Genomic DNA, 13,134 nt, shown 5'->3' with positions numbered 1-13,134 from the left:
CAAGTCCCAGCCCACCATCACCATAGAAAATACAAATGAATCTAAAGTATTTTTAAAGACTTAATATCTTTATAAAATATAATACTTTGTTGTACTAGATAGGGGATGGTCAATGAAACTGGGTATATTTAAATAATTTGGTTAAGTTACAAATCATATTTGTAAGATATTATACAATTTCAAAATGTAAAATAGGTTGAACATATCTCAAAGGTTTGAGTTAGTATACATGTTGCTAGGTTAAACTTGTGCCTTACAAGAATAAAACTGTCAAACTCTAAGATGTCCTGCAAACGTTTTTTTTTTTTTCTCAATTTATTGGCATTGGAAAACCTTATACTTCTTTAATAATTAGCACATCTATAAAAGTATTCTGTCTGCTCTTCAGTTTCGAAGGTAAACTTTATAGATGAATTATATGAGCTTAAGTACTAAATTAGGTTCAACTTGATCCTTTGACCAAAAAATGATGAAGTATCAGTGTAGCATTTGTAAAATATTGGTGTGATGTTTCCTAGATGGTTACTCAAGATTGTTTGTGAGTGCTGAGAAAATTGTTTTTAGGATTGATCCTAATGGGGACTTCTTAACCTCTTCATCAATTTAGTCATTCATTTAATTTTATACTAAATGTATAAAATACTTGTTTTTACAGTGTGAGTAACTAAGAATCTGACTTCTTCCATAGTTGAACTGAAACAAGAGATTCCTTTTGAAATAGTTTTTCTGGGCAAGTGTTGATGGTCTCATTCAGTGGATTGTTTATGAATAAAGAAGTTTTATTAAATTTAGCCATAAACATTCATTAGGAGGATGTAGGAACTCTAAAAATGAAAGGGAGTCCAATGCAGTAAATTCATTAAATGTTAATGTTTGAGAATAATTTCATCAAATTTGACTATTTTTTAAATGTGCATTTTGACTGTTAAATGAATAGTTCAGAATGTATGGTCTAATTTATGAATCATGAGGAAACCATATATTATACTGAGCCATAATTCACAAGGATATAATTAGTTGAATGCATTATCATTAATGTTGTTTTTTGTGAGGTGTCTCACTTGTCTCTAAGGAAGTGCTCTAAGTTTTCTTTCCTGATAAGAAATTTAAACTTTTTTCATGATGAGAAACTCTCTTGAAATAAAAATATATCTTGGAACAGCTGGTATAGATATTAACACTTTTATTGATAAGCAGAGAACGATGTTTTGACCTTCCTAATTAACCTGAAGATGACCTAGGAAGGTCGCAATATTGTTCTCTTCTTATCAATAAAAGTGTTAATACCCATACCACCTGTTCTGAGATACAAATTTAAACTTTGTAGTGTCAAACTGTTAATGTTTTTCAATGTAATTTTCATTTCCATAGTCTGGGCTTGTTGCAATTATATTTAGATTCTGTGAAGCTCCTTTAGGGCTGGAAATTCTTCCTGTTTCAATAGAGCAAGAATGACTTGAGGATTTACAGTTGTGAAAATATTAAAATCTGTGGGATAGGGCAGGATTATTAGAAGCACAAATGGGTACCTTTGCTATGTTCTTGTATGTAATGTTAAAAGGACACACAATCATTAAAACTTATGTAAATTGCTGGAACAGAGAAATTTAGATTTTTTTCACAGGCTGTTTTGCAGAATTTGGTTAAAGTAATATAACTCAGTCAGATAAAATTGGTAACATCAGTAAACTTTTTGTGGTTACAAACTTCACATGGCTTCATGATTTTCTTAGTTTGTAAATGATCATGATAAGATCTGTTTTATTACATCCAGAAATTAAACCTAATAATGTAAAGAGTTCGGCTAGATAATTCCTGTTAAACTTTGTTGTAAGGTGACTTTTTAATTTTATGTGTTTCTATTTGAGTTTTTATTTCAGTAGGAATTTTTATCATTGCACTATGCAGGTGAAAATTCAGAATTTATCCAGATTTTGCTCTGGTCTCATTGTGTTGTCAACAAATTATTCTTAAAAGGTGCAACAAAGACATACGTCTGACAAAATTAAAGAGAACCATTACAAGGGAAGCATGCATTACAGTATGGGTTTCAGACCTAGCATGACCAGGTCATTAGGGCACTTGACTCGTAATCTGAGGATTGCGGAGTCGAATCCCTGTCACACCAAATATGCTCACATGGGAGCATTACAATGTGTCAGTCAATCCCACTGTTCATTGATAACATAGTAGCTTAAGTATTAGTGATGGGTGGTTATGACTAGCTGCCTTCTCTTCAGTCTCTAACTGCTAAATTATGGATGGCAAGCAGAAATAGTCCTCTTGTAGCTTTGCATAAACATTCAAAACAAGCAAGCAAGCAAGCAGTATGGGTTATTGAAGTTTTTAACATGAAGCCTTCCAAAACCTTAGATACCATAACAGAAGATCACCTACTTAATGTTTGATAGAAAATTTAAATAATAACCACTATTCTTTGAACAGCGTAGTCATTGTTTATTACAGTAAACAAAATGACAACTGAAAATTTTGCTTTGTTCAGTATCAGGAACTCATAGGAGAACTTTTGTATTCAACCATGGGAACCATTACAAAAATGTTTTAAACTTTCGTACATTATAGTAGTCTCTAGGCTTATAAATATCTCACAATATTTCCAATGTGCTACATTAATTTTTATCTTTTGTACTAATTCGTGTACATGTATGTAAAAGTACAGCTTTTCAGACTAACTCTAGATGAGTCAATAAAAAGTCTCCATTTTTGAGAATAATGTTCAATACCTAGTTCTTCCATTAATCCAGCAACATTTGTACGGAAACACAGGGTATCTTCCATACCTTAGTGAGAATCAAGATTTTAATGGTGACTTTGGTAAACTGAAACTTTTATTATTCTGGAGCTAATAAATTCCATTATGTAAATGAGGACCAGGACGTTATCCATGTTGCTTTGATAAGGACAAGATCATTTAGCTCTTGTGTGATAAGATGAGACGATTTATGTTGATGTACCTTGGGAATAAAATTAGTAGATGGATATGGTTCATTGTTTTCTTCACAATATAAATCTTTTTCCCAGTTCTCTGGTGGATGTGGCACTGGAAGACCATTGTAATGGATTTACTAATGTATATTTACTTTTAACTGAAACATCAATATTAATGTTTGTTTAGAAATTATATAACTTTTGCTGTTAAATATTTACTCCAAAAGTCCCGTTTGTTCTCTAAATTTGTAGAAGATTTTCGAGTGTAAAAATCACGAAAGCACCAGGGTATCTTTGAATATTGTTGCCAAGTAAACTTTCGAGAATGTCGCCCTAAAGCTTATAAATCGACACGCCGAGAGGCAGTTATATATAATATTATTGGACTGCTTCAATCAATATACTATAAGCCTCTGAAACTATAATTGTGATAAACGCTTATTAATCGGAGAACTACAAATATTTGACGATCCTTTCCAGTTTAACTTCGAATGTCGGTATTTTTACGAGGATATTAGATACCTATTTATTTTGTGAAAAGTAAGCTTGTAAACCATATTAAGCCAAATGTGTGTATGTGTGTTTTCTTACAGCAAAGCCACATCGGGCTATCTGCTGAGCCCACCGAGGGGAATCGAACCCCTGATATTGCGTTGTAAATCCGAAGACATACCGCTGTACTAGTGGGGGGCTTAGAAAAGGTTTGTTTGTTTTGGAATTTCACACAAAGCTACTCGAGGGCTATCTGTGCTAGCCGTCCCTAATTTAGCAGCGTAAGACTAGAGGGAAGGCAGATAGTCATCACCACCCACCGCCAACTCTTGGGCTACTCTTTTACCAACGAAAAGTGGGATTGACCGTCACATTATAACACCCCCACGGCTGGGAGGGCGAGCATGTTTGGCGCGATTCGGGCGCGAACCCGCGACCCTCAGATTACGAAGCGCACGCCTTAACGCGCTTGGCCATGCCAGGCCTATTAAGCCAAATAAGAATAGAGCTAGCTAGCATTTACGTCAAGTGAAATACACTGTAGTGGACCTCGACCGTTGATAAAACATTCAGTTCCAGACCATATATAAATAATTTGTAATACCCATTATTATAAGTTATACTTTTATAAAGTATATTATAAAGAAAGAAAATTACGTGTATCAATCTTGTTGGCAAATATCATAAATTTCATATATACTGACATTCAATTAACTTCTAAATTAAAATTTCCGGTTATTTTAAATCGTAATACCTATCATAATAAATCACAAACTTGTCCGAGATGTATTGTAATGCTTAACACCATCTTAATAGGTCAGATGGTTAAGGCACTCGACTCATAATCCGAGAGTCGCGGATTCGAATCCCCGTCATACGGCAAGCGTACATAGCCCTCGTGTAGCTTTGCGCAAAATTCAAAACAAACCATTTTAAATAAGTATTATTTCATTACAAATGCAGTATCTGGATACTTAATGTATTGTCTAGTTTTGCCTAAGTATACAGAATTATTAATTATTCGAAAATAACATTTTTTGGGCTTGCAACATATTAAGAACTGCAAACGGCATACTTGCTCTATTCTCATCAACCACTGTGTCACGCCAGACGTGTAAGCTTTACAACACACCTGTGGAGCTTGGTGTTTTCCTTGGTTACCATGTTTACACCCACGATAGTGGTATTAAGCTACATTTACCTTGTGCGTGATGTTTTTCCTTCATGAAATTATTTATTTTGAGTAAGTGTAGCAGAAACTGTTTGGATGATTTTCGCACTTTTGGAATTTACTTGAACTGGAGGCAGCAAGCAGTTCAAATCGTTAAAAAAATATTAAAGAATTTACGTTTACAGAACTAAAGTTGAAAAGACTTTTAAGTTTTGCATAATTTGATTATATCGCGGGTATAATGCGAAGAAGAAGATTGGACTTTGTTGTGACTGTGCATGGGAATGAAGCAAAAATGGTATAATTCGCAACAACTGTATAGAGAACAAATAGCATATATAAACAATATATATTTAGAATTTTACACCACCACAATACAGTTGATATTTAAAGTGATCAAAAGCATAGAACTTTTACCCATTTAAGAGTACAAATAAAATTATTTTCACAGCATAATTCTATTGTATTAAGTTGATATTTTACACAGTATTGCTGAAATATTGAGATAATACTGTAACTCAAAATCCAGGGACGATGAGCAAATTCTGATTACATTTCTTTTAAAATCAGCACAATCAGATTACCCTGAATCACTTGGGTTTTATCCAGTAGCAAATATTTATTGTCCAGTGTTAGTTGCCTTTCTCAAAGCCTATCAGTTTAGTATTCTAAAAAAAAAACAAAAAAACCTTGACTAGGCAGGTCAATATGGTTAGAGTTTATGCACAAACTGGAAGTGCAAATAACCTGGAATAAGATACTTTGTTAAATAATGTAAGCCATTTCTACTGTAGGGTCAGAGCTTGTGAAATTATCACACCCAACTCAAATGTTCTTTAGTTAGAGCTGGAAAGTGGTTATGTAATGCCCTTTTTAATATGAATATTTCCAAGCCACAGAAGATAACACAAAATTGACTTTAGTATAGTATTGTACTGTCAGTTTGTTTTGTTTTGTTTCGAATTCAACACAATAGAACTAGAGGGTTTGTTTTGTTTGTTTGTTTGTTTTTTTAATTTTGCACAAAGCTACTCGAGGGCTATCTGTGCTAGCCGCCCCTAATTTAGCAGTGTAAGACTAGAGGGAAGGCAGCTAGTCATCACCACCCGCCGCCAACTCTTGGACTATTCTTTTACCAACGAATAGTGGGATTGACCGTCACATTATAACGCCCTCGCGACTGAAAGGGCAAGCATGTTTGGCGCGACGGGAATGCGAACCCACGACCCTCAGATTATGAGTCGCACGCCTTAACACTCTTGGCCATGCCGGGCCGGACTAGAGGGAAGGCAGCTAATTTAACTTACATGTTCGAGACTAGTTTTAATCGAAAATAACAAATTATTTTTTGAAATGACAAAATATATTTTTCAATATAGTATTAAAGCGTTAAATTTACCCGAAACATAATTTATAAAAAAAGAAAATACAATACACATTTATCAGATAGAGTATTTTGTTTGCTATTAACGCGTTAAAATTAATTAGATAGCGTAGAAAAATAAGCTTTTTTTCCGTTTTCTGATGTTAAACCATCTTAACATGTTATTTATTATAGATTCAATGTTATATACTTCAGTGAGAACATAAACTCCACAGAAAATAATGAAAACTAAATAAGTGTTACAGTAACTAAAGAACGTATTCATACAATTTTGTTATTGCTGACAATTTGAGAGTATTCATTCACCCTATTTCTGATGTACAACTTTCAGCAGCCAGTAAGTCATCAGACCTGAAGTACAGTTCTTTAATTTGAAATAAGCAAATGGCGTGAAAAGATTCTGTCACTATGGTTCCAGATCTGGAGGAATTTTCTTGCTTTATCCATTTATATAAACCGCCATTTATGTACATGTTTTTGTTTTCTTTACAAAATTATTAACAAATCTAATAAATACAAGTTTCTACCGGAAAACGTTCAAATTTTCTAGACACGTTTTTAAAACAAGCCCGTACAATAAGAATGATTCGTTTTTATTTTGTTTTTCAAAATTCAAACAACTTTGTTTCAGAAAATGGAACAATTAAAAACCGAACCTGAATGCCAGTTCGATCAGTCACAGTTCACCATTAATCGCTGGAGTTGGTTGACCACCGTATGAATGTTCGAGTTTGAAACCGGTTGCGTTTCAAAACTACCCACATTTACGACTTCTATAAAAAAAATTTATGTATTTTTCTATACTGTCAAGAATTAACACCAGTTTACTCGTTTCTCTTTTAAATAAAATGAACACAAATAGGTTTCCAAATGACCATTAGTGTTCTTGATCTGTGCTTGGTTACTTTTTATAGTTTTTGTTGCACATGATCAACACTTGAATACTTGGAATGACCGTGTAAGTTAAACACAACATTTTCTTGGCTTTGAGTTAAAAAAAATCCACTACTTGCATTTGAATACTGTTGTTTTAACTAGCGAGTAACTATGGAGTGTGGGTAATTAATTCATCATTGCAATTCTCTTGTTTAACTAGCGAGTAGGCCCGGCATGATCAAGTGGTTGAGACACTCAATTCGTAATCTAAAGGTCGCGGGTTCGAATTCTAGTCACATGAAACATGCTCGCCCTTTCAGTCTTGGGGGCGTTGTAATGTGATGGTCAATCCTATTATTCGTTGGTAAAATAGTAAGCCCAAGAGTTGGCGGTGGGTGGTGATGACTAGCTGCCTTCCCTGCAGTGTTACACTGCTAAATTAGGGACGGTTAACGCAGATAGCCCTCGTGTAGCTTTGCGCAAAATTCAAAAAGTAAACAAACAATAACTATCGAATAATTCTGGAATGTAGTTAATCCATCTTCTAGTACTCTTGTATAATTAACGTATAATTTTGGAGTGTGGGTAATGCATCCTTGCAATACTGTTGTTTAATTAGCGAGTAATTGCAGAGTGTGAGCAATCCATCGCTGCAATTCTCTTGTTTAACTTGCTTGTAATTTTGGAATGTGGGTAATCCACCCTTCGAGTGTGGGTGCCATTTTGTTTCAGAGGTTTTCGCTCCTTCATACTGTAATTATTTTTCAACCAAAGTAACTAACTGATCCTGAGAGTCAAATTTGCTGATCTTTTATTTAAATTAGTTAATACTGTTGAGTCTATAAAAAGTTTTTTTTACAACTGAGAAATATTAATTGTTATAAATTTCGCGCATAGCTTCATGAGGGCTTTCTTCGCTAGCCGTCCTTAATTTGGGAGTGAAAGACTAAATGGAAGGCAACTACTCGTAAACACCGATCACCAATTCTTGGGATACTCTTTACCAATGAATAGTGGAGTTGATCGTCACTTTATAATCCTCCCCTAGCTGAAAGGGAGAGCATGTTTGGTATGATGCAGATTCGAATCCCCTACCCACAGATTGCGAGTCGAGCACACTAACCACCTGGTCATTGCCAAAAACATTAATAAGGAAACGGAGAAATTATTCTGTGAATGAAAAATTCAGTGACTTTCTTGTTTGATTGTTATAGTGATGTGAGAATGTTTTCTTATGCACGAAGCTTCGTCTTCTAATTTGTTTGTAATACATTTTGTGTGGTAACATTTAACTTAAACAGCGTTTATATTAAGTACCACGATACTGCCCCCTAAAGTAATAGTATATTAATTCATAGAGATAATTTAATATCTAATTTGTAACACGTTAAATATTAATTGATTGGGTTGAGCAATTTCTTCCAGGTTTTTTAGGTATGGATTTGATAAAAGGTTAGGTAGGGTAACATTAAATTATGATTTTTTACGAGCTACCATTATCTATGTACTTATTCTAGAAAATGTGTAGTGCCTAAACTAATATTAGTTCTTTATGGATGTACATATCTTCTGCTTTCCTTACTGTCACAGCGGAATGTCTGCGCGTTTACAAAGCTGGAAACCAGGTGGGAAGGGGCATAACACAGATAGCCCATTTTATAGCTCTGTGCGAGACTTCAACCAATCAACCGTAACCATGTAATTGTATTCTACTTCACTGATCATTTAAGCCAATTGTCTGATTAGGTGATGTTACTGATTTCAGTAATGTTTTTAATAAGCAACTATATGTAGGTCTCTTTCTCGTAGGTTTATTTGAAATTAGATAAGTTTGTGCCCTTTAAGGACAGAGGCTAGCTAGGCACTGTAATCACACTTCCTGGTTAAGAACAGGTCAAACTTGTGGAACGACTTAAATACGTACATGTTATTCATGAATTACATGTTTTAAATGCGTGTGTTAATCATGAAATACGTGTATTTAATGCGTACAAATAATTCGTGAAGTTTGGTTTGTTTTGAATTTCGCGCCAAGCTACACGAGGACTATCTGCACTAGCAGTCCCTAATTTAGCAGTGTAAGACTAGAGGGAAGGCAGCTAGTCATCACCACTCACCGCTAACTCTTGAGTTACTCTTTTACCAACGAATAGTGGGATTAACTTTCACATTATAACGTCTCCACGACTGAAAGGGTGGCGAGCATGTTTGGTGTGACGGAGATTCGAACCCGCGACCTTCGGATTACGAGTCAAGTGCCTTAACCACCTGGCCATGCCGGGCCCATTAGTGAAGTACATGTATTCAGTGCATGCGTGTTATTCATGAAATACATGTATTTAACGTATATGTATATAATTCGTGACATACATGTATTCAGTGCATGTTATTCATAAGGTATGTGTATCTAATGCATGTGTGTTAGACAGGAAGTAAGAGTATTTAATGTGTGTATTATTAATGAAGCATATTCTTCATCATGTATCCCAAAAAAGTATGTGTAGCATTGAACACATCCATCTCATTAACTAAATTAACTCGAGTACTGGGCCTAACGGCTAGTGTACTCTGACTCTGATGATTCGTGGTTCCTGCCTTGTTGCAGAAAAAAATACAATCCTAACTTTAGGACCGTGAACATACTACAAGAGTGGTGATTATACACCACTAATAGTTAATACTGGGTGTCTTCTGTCTAGTCTGTCAGTTCAAATTTAAGTACCAGTATACACAAATAGTCGTTAATTAATTAGTTTTGCGCGAAATTTGAATAAATAAGTAAACAAGCGAGCAAAACTGAGGCGTGTGCTACTTATCAATGGAGCTTGATTTTAAATGTTCTTCATCTAAGTAATCACTTTTTAGTACTTCTCTCCAGCCCACCCTATTCACGGACTTTATACTAACATAACTAAAAAATAAAAGCATGCAGGAAATTATGATATCTCGCGCTAAGTTGTGCACCTTTCTCGTGTGTTGTTAAGTTGTTGTTGTTTGTTTTTTTTACTTTTTTGACTGCAGAAATTTTCAACGAAACTAGTTGTCACTGAAGTATTATCACATACATATTTCTCCCACCCATCCATCCTCAGCATGAGCCACATTTGTACACTCACACAAGAAGCCTGAAAAACATTCTGTTCTTCGCTGTGTAACATTGCTTTTTGGGGTGGGGACAAAATAATCAGGTCGTAGTATTTTGGCTAGGTAGGCTTAATGCCCTGATTATGGTTCACTGTCACTTTGTCCTCTTTGAACCAAGATGGAGGGGAGAACATATTTCTCGGTATTGTCTACAGGAAGATTACAATCTCGTCTTTTATAATGAACTTGTTTTCTAGATAGGAAGATCGAGATCAGGTTAAAGAGTTGACCTAATGTTTATTGGTAATTACGAATAAACTATGGGTGCTGAGCTGTGGACTAGAAAAGATAAACTGGATTTAGATCGGATAAGAGCGTGAATTATCACGCCTTTGAATTCACGAGCTTACCATCACGTGCTATCAAACGTGAAATTCGTGAAGTGTGGGCGTTTGTGTGATCGGGTTTACGCAATAATCAGTGTGAATGAACTTGATGGTAAAAAATCATGACACTCTGTTAAAATTTTGTGTTCAAATTGTTTCGTCTTCCCGAATGCAACTGATTACCTAAGCTTCGTGCTACCTTGGTATCATCCGTGTGCGCGTGCATTCTTTTAAGACTTATCCGTCGAGTGCATCTGATTTATCGTTAAAGTTACTACTTAGAAACACAAGAAACAACACAGTGAGAATTTATTGTATTTTAGACCGAGTATAACACATCGGTTAGCGTTTACAGAAGCGAATCCAAAGGTCCAAGGTTTAAACTAACATCATGCCGTTGAACACACTTTCAGCTGTGTAAGCGTTATAAACGTGAGAGTTAAATCCCGCTGTTAAGTTAAGAGTAGTTGTATAAGTGATCGGTTTTCCTCCCATTGGTCAACAGTTTAAGATTAGGGACATCTGAACCTAAATCTTGAGGTCTCTCGTAGTGTGTTGTATCCGACGGATAACACTAGACTCTTCTGTTGTTATTATTGCAATTGGAACACGCATGAACATAAGCACAGAAAAAGTAAAATTTATATTGTTTCATTTACCGACTATAAAACTAGATTTTTTTCAGGCTTTGCTTCAGTATATTCAAAATGTTTTCACCAAATATCATTACTTTTGTTTTAATTAATATTTGAAAATTTGATTGAAACAATACTCCGCTTAAACTGGGATTAGAACCACAACTGTAAGAAGAAGCTATTAATTAACACAGGTACATCCTTTTAAAGCATTCCTGGTTTACGACTGTCCACCTGTCCTTAAATACTGAAGTTTACAGTTTTAATCCAGTGGTTGTGAAGAGTACTTCGTCATCTGAAATTATTAAAAAGTTTTCATAGAAATAACAATATATGAGGTAAAGTTATCAAAACCTACTTAAAGTTTAACAACTGCCAGTAGAATGTTTATGAAAATCCACCTATGTAAAGTATGTTTTGTCTGTTCAACAAGAAGATAAACAACTGCATTAGTAATACCATTTTTCTAACTGCTTATTTTTTCTTAGTATAAAACAAATATGAAATTGTTGTTTTTAATGTGATGTAAGAGTGTTCAGATCTGTTTAGAAACATAAGGATAGTGGCATTCCAGCATTTCCGGGCCCGGCATGGCCAGGTGGGTTAAGGCGTGCGACTCGCAATCCGAGGGTCGTGGGTTCGCATCCCCGTCGCGCCAATCATGCTCGCCCTTTTAGGCGTGGGGCGTTATAATGTGACGGTCAATCCTACTATTCGTTGGTAAAAGAGTAGCCCAAGAGTTGGCGGTTGGTGGTGATGACTAGCTGCCTTCCCTCTAGTCTTACACTGCTAAATTAGGGACGGCTAGTGCAGATAGCCCTCGAGTAGCTTTGCGCGAAATTCAAAACAAACAAACATCCAGCATTTACAAGAAATTCTCTATTATTACTCAGTTGTGGCCAAATGTCCGGTCCTGAATAGTGTAACATCTTTTAACTTGTCTGGCGTCACTACCGAGATTCTGAAACACGTTTTCTGTACATTAACGGTACTACACTTTGTACGTTTCTGATTAAATTGCCAAAAAATACCAGAAACAACGTAGCTTGGTGCCTGCTTGCAAAAACAAAAGAAATTATTCCACTTAAAATTGTAAAAAAAAAAAAAAATCGATACTGTGTTCTGGTGAATATTTGTGTACTAAAGTAACATTATGTGAGACAGTTCGGTTGTATATTTTACTTTTTTTCGTAATTTAGTAATGTTTTAAGGACATTTGAAGTTTGGATAAGCCTGTCAGATTTTAAGAAACATCATTTATGGTTTTACGTAGTGTTGATAAGAGTTTACTTTACCAACTTTATTTAGTTAACTTGTTCGTTTCAGCTCAAAGCCACAAACTACGGGGAACTGAACCCCGAATTTATCGTTATAAGTCAGTCAACTTAACGCTGATCCAATCGGGACAAATTACTAGGATTATTAATTACTTTAAAACAAAATTGTTTCCAAGATTAGACATAAGTGTTTATTGAAATTTATATAACACAAAGTGTCATACGCTTATATCGTGCAATAAATGACTGTTTAAGGTGACTAATTTGTTATTCGGTACTACACGAGAGTACACCCTTTTATATTGCTTTTTTTTGACATCCGAATTAAAGAGTCGAATAACTTTATGTGCATCGTATTGCAATATGTTATATTTTGTTGTGCAGTAACAGTTTGCAACATACATTGTTTTCATAAAGACTATATTGTTTACCATATAGAGTTCAAATTATGTACTTCAAAATGTTTTTGTCTACCGTTGGGTGAAACGGTAAGTTTACGGGACTCGTTTCTCTGGTGTGGACAGAGCGTTGGTAGTTCATTGTGTAGCTTTGAGTTAAAATAAACAGAATGCTTTAAACTGATAAAAAAGAAGAAGAAATAAAAATGGAACGGCAATTTTTTGAAGCATTTCGACTAGAACTGAATACTTTCAGCTCGAATTACAAACTGCGTATTGGAAACAGAAGTAATTAAACTTGAAGAAAAGAGAAAAAACGCACCAACAATACTGCTTCTGTTTTCAACGTGTGGTGCCAAGGCTCAAAACAAGAGGTACGTCTCCTTGAAGATATTCAAAAGCATTTCAAATCGATACTACAAACTTATAATCGTTTTAAAAAACAAACTAGTTATCATTTTGCTCCTTTTAAGATTTTTTCA

Source organism: Tachypleus tridentatus, chromosome 7, assembly GCF_004210375.1.
Source record: "Tachypleus tridentatus isolate NWPU-2018 chromosome 7, ASM421037v1, whole genome shotgun sequence".
In the NCBI taxonomy this organism is placed as follows: Eukaryota; Metazoa; Arthropoda; class Merostomata; order Xiphosura; family Limulidae; genus Tachypleus; species Tachypleus tridentatus.
The sequence above is the reverse complement of the archived record's forward strand: the minus strand, read 5'-3'. Positions refer to the sequence as shown.